Raw genomic sequence first — 4,646 nt, 5'->3', positions numbered from 1 at the left:
CTGGTGATTGGCACAAAGTCACCCAGCTGGCTTTCATCCCTAAGGCGGGACTAGAACTCACCGTCTCCTGTTGATCGGCGCAAAGTCACCCAGCTGGCTTATGTGCCTAAGGCAGGACTAGAACTCACCGTCTCCTGTTGATTGGCCCAAAGTCACCCAGCTGTCAGGCTTCAAGATTTCCTCCCTTTGCTTTGCATCTTTCGGCTGTCATAAGTAACGGGGTTGGTGGACGGGGAGGATTATGGGAAGTGCGCTGGGGGTCTTACAAACAGAATTTGGATTTTCAATGCAGCACCAGCTGACACCAGCCGGCTTTCTTGCCTAAGGTTAGACTAGAACTCACCGCTTCCTGATGATTGGCCCAAAGTTACCGAGCTGGCTTTTGTGTAAAGGCGGGACTAGAACTCACCACCACCGAGCTAGATAAGATTGGACTAGAACTCACCGCTTCCTGGTGATTGGCACAAAGTCACCCAGCTGGCTGTCGTGCCTAAGGCGGGACTAGAACTCACCGCCTCCTGGTGATTGGCCCAATGTTACCCAGCTGGCTTTTGTGTAAAGGCGGGACTAGAACTCACCACCACCCAGCTGGATAAGGTTGGACTAGAACTCACCGCCTCCTGGTGATTGGCCCAATGTTACCCAGCTGGCTTTTGTGTAAAGGCGGGACTAGAACTCACCACGAGCCAGCTGGATAAGGTTGGACTAGAACTCACCGCTTCCTGGTGATTGGCCCAAAGTCACCCAGCTGGCTGTCGTGCCTAAGGCGGGACTAGAACTCACCATCTCCTAGTGATTGGCACAAAGTCACCCAGCTTGCTTTCATGCCTAAGGTGGGACTAGAACTCACCAGAACACAGCTGGCTAAGGTTGGACTAAATTTCACCACCTCCTGGTGATTGGCCCAAAGATACCCAGCTGGCTTTTCTGCCTAAGGCGGGACTAGAACTCACCGCTTCCTGGTGATCAGCCCAATGTTATCTAGCTGGCTTTTGTGTAAAGGCGGGACTAGAACTCACCACGACCCAGCTGGATAAGGTTGGACTAGAACTCACCGCTTCCTGGTGATTGGCACAAAGTCACCCAGCTGGCTCTCGTTTCTAAGGTTAGACTAGAACTCACCACCTCCTGGTGATTGGCACAAAGTCACCCAGCAGGCTTTCGCCCTAAGGCAGGATTGGAACTCACCGCCACCTGGTGATTGGCTAAGAGTTACCCAGTTGGCTTTGTGCCTAAGGTTGGACTAGAACTCACCGCCTCCTGGGTTGGGTAAAAGTTACGCAGTTGGCTTTTGTGCCTAAGGCGGGACTAGAACTCACCACGACCCAGCTGGATAAGGTTGGACTAGAATTCACCACCTCCTGGTGATTGGCCCAATGTTATCTAGCTGGCTTTTGTGTAAAGGCGGGACTAGAATTCACCACCACCCAGCTGGATAAGGTTGAATTAGAACTTACCATCTCCTGTTGATTGGCCCAAAGTCACCCCACTGGCTTTTGTTCCTAAGGCGGGACTAGAACTCTCCGTCTCCTGGTGATTGGCCCAAAGTTACCCCGCTGGCTGTCGTGCCTAAGGCGGGACTAGAACTCACCGCCTCCTGGTGATTGGCCCAAAGTTACCCCGCTGGCTTTGGTTCCTAAGGCGGGATTAGAACTCACCGCCCCCTGTTGATTGGCCCAAAGTTACCCACCTGGCTTTTGTTTAAAGGCGCGACTAGAACTCACCACCACCCAGGTAGATAAGGTTGGACTAGAACTCACCACCTCCTGGTGATTGGCACAAAGTCACCCAGGTGGCTTTGGTTCCTAAGCTTGGACTAGAACTTACCACCTCCTGGTGATTGGCCCAATGTTATCTAGCTGGCTTTTGTGTAAAGGCGGGACTAGAACTCACCACCACCCAGCTGGATAAGGTTGAATTAGAACTTACCATCTCCTGTTGATTGGCCCAAAGTCACCCCGCTGGCTTTTGTTCCTAAGGCGGGACTAGAACTCACCGCTCTCCTGTTGATCGCCCAAAGTCACCCAGCTGGCTTATGTGCCTAAGGCGGGACTAGAACCCACCGTCTCCTGGTGATTGGCCCAAAGTCACCCAGCTGGCTTATGTGCCTAAGGCGGGACTAGAACCCACCGTCTCCTGGTGATTGGCCCAAAGTCACCCAGCTGGCTTTCGTGCTAAGGCGGGACTAGAACTCACTGCAACCTGGTGACTGGCCCAAAATCACCCAGCTGGCTTTTTGTGCCTAAGGTGGGACTAGAACTCACCATCTCCTAGTGATTGGCCCAAAGTCACCCAGCTGGCTTTCGTGCCTAAGGTGGGACTAGAACTCACCACAACCCAGCTGGCTAAGGTTGGACTAGATTTCACCACCTCCTGGTGATTGGCCCAAAGATACCCAGCTGGCTTTTGTGCCTAAGGAGGACTAGAACTCACCACCTCCTCGTGATCAGCCCAATGTTACCTAGCTGGCTTTTGTGTAAAGGCAGGACTAGAACTCACCACCACCCAGTTGGATAAGGTTGGACTAGAACTCACCGCTTCCTGGTGATTGGCCCAAAGTCACCCAGCTGGCTGTCATGCCTAAGGCGGGACTAGAACTCACCGCCTCCTGGTGATTGGCCCAAAGTTATCCACCTGGCTTTTGTGTAAAGGCGGGACTAGAACTCACCACCACCCAGCTGGATAAGGTTGGACTAGAACTCACCGCCTCCTGGTGATTGGCCCAAAGTCACCCAGCTGGCTTATGTGCCTAAGGCAGGACTAGAACTCACCGCCTCCTGGTGATTGGCTAAAAGTTACCCAGTTGGCTTTCTTCCCTAAGGTTGGACTAGAACTCACTGCCTCCTGGGTTGGCTAAAAGTTACCCAGTTGGCTTTTGTGTAAAAGCGGGACTAGAACTCACCACCACCCAGCGGATAAGGTTTGACTAGAACTCACCGCCTCCTGGTGATTGGCACAAAGTCACCCAGCTGGCTTTCATCCCTAAGGCGGGACTAGAACTCACCGTCTCCTGTTGATCGGCGCAAAGTCACCCAGCTGGCTTATGTGCCTAAGGCAGGACTAGAACTCACCGTCTCCTGTTGATTGGCCCAAAGTCACCCAGCTGTCAGGCTTCAAGATTTCCTCCCTTTGCTTTGCATCTTTCGGCTGTCATAAGTAACGGGGTTGGTGGACGGGGAGGATTATGGGAAGTGCGCTGGGGGTCTTACAAACAGAATTTGGATTTTCAATGCAGCACCAGCTGACACCAGCCGGCTTTCTTGCCTAAGGTTAGACTAGAACTCACCGCTTCCTGATGATTGGCCCAAAGTTACCGAGCTGGCTTTTGTGTAAAGGCGGGACTAGAACTCACCACCACCGAGCTAGATAAGATTGGACTAGAACTCACCGCTTCCTGGTGATTGGCACAAAGTCACCCAGCTGGCTGTCGTGCCTAAGGCGGGACTAGAACTCACCGCCTCCTGGTGATTGGCCCAATGTTACCCAGCTGGCTTTTGTGTAAAGGCGGGACTAGAACTCACCACCACCCAGCTGGATAAGGTTGGACTAGAACTCACCGCCTCCTGGTGATTGGCCCAATGTTACCCAGCTGGCTTTTGTGTAAAGGCGGGACTAGAACTCACCACGAGCCAGCTGGATAAGGTTGGACTAGAACTCACCGCTTCCTGGTGATTGGCCCAAAGTCACCCAGCTGGCTGTCGTGCCTAAGGCGGGACTAGAACTCACCATCTCCTAGTGATTGGCACAAAGTCACCCAGCTTGCTTTCATGCCTAAGGTGGGACTAGAACTCACCAGAACACAGCTGGCTAAGGTTGGACTAAATTTCACCACCTCCTGGTGATTGGCCCAAAGATACCCAGCTGGCTTTTCTGCCTAAGGCGGGACTAGAACTCACCGCTTCCTGGTGATCAGCCCAATGTTATCTAGCTGGCTTTTGTGTAAAGGCGGGACTAGAACTCACCACGACCCAGCTGGATAAGGTTGGACTAGAACTCACCGCTTCCTGGTGATTGGCACAAAGTCACCCAGCTGGCTCTCGTTTCTAAGGTTAGACTAGAACTCACCACCTCCTGGTGATTGGCACAAAGTCACCCAGCAGGCTTTCGTTCCTAAGGCAGGATTGGAACTCACCGCCACCTGGTGATTGGCTAAGAGTTACCCAGTTGGCTTTCGTGCCTAAGGTTGGACTAGAACTCACCGCCTCCTGGGTTGGGTAAAAGTTACGCAGTTGGCTTTTGTGCCTAAGGCGGGACTAGAACTCACCACGACCCAGCTGGATAAGGTTGGACTAGAATTCACCACCTCCTGGTGATTGGCCCAATGTTATCTAGCTGGCTTTTGTGTAAAGGCGGGACTAGAATTCACCACCACCCAGCTGGATAAGGTTGAATTAGAACTTACCATCTCCTGTTGATTGGCCCAAAGTCACCCCACTGGCTTTTGTTCCTAAGGCGGGACTAGAACTCTCCGTCTCCTGGTGATTGGCCCAAAGTTACCCCGCTGGCTGTCGTGCCTAAGGCGGGACTAGAACTCACCGCCTCCTGGTGATTGGCCCAAAGTTACCCCGCTGGCTTTGGTTCCTAAGGCGGGATTAGAACTCACCGCCCCCTGTTGATTGGCCCAAAGTTACCCACCTGGCTTTTGT

Source organism: Pseudonaja textilis, chromosome Z (assembly GCF_049901715.1).
Source record: "Pseudonaja textilis isolate UNSWEBS1 chromosome Z, rPseTex1.2, whole genome shotgun sequence".
Lineage (NCBI taxonomy): Eukaryota > Metazoa > Chordata > Lepidosauria > Squamata > Elapidae > Pseudonaja > Pseudonaja textilis.
This window is presented reverse-complemented; position numbering follows the sequence as displayed.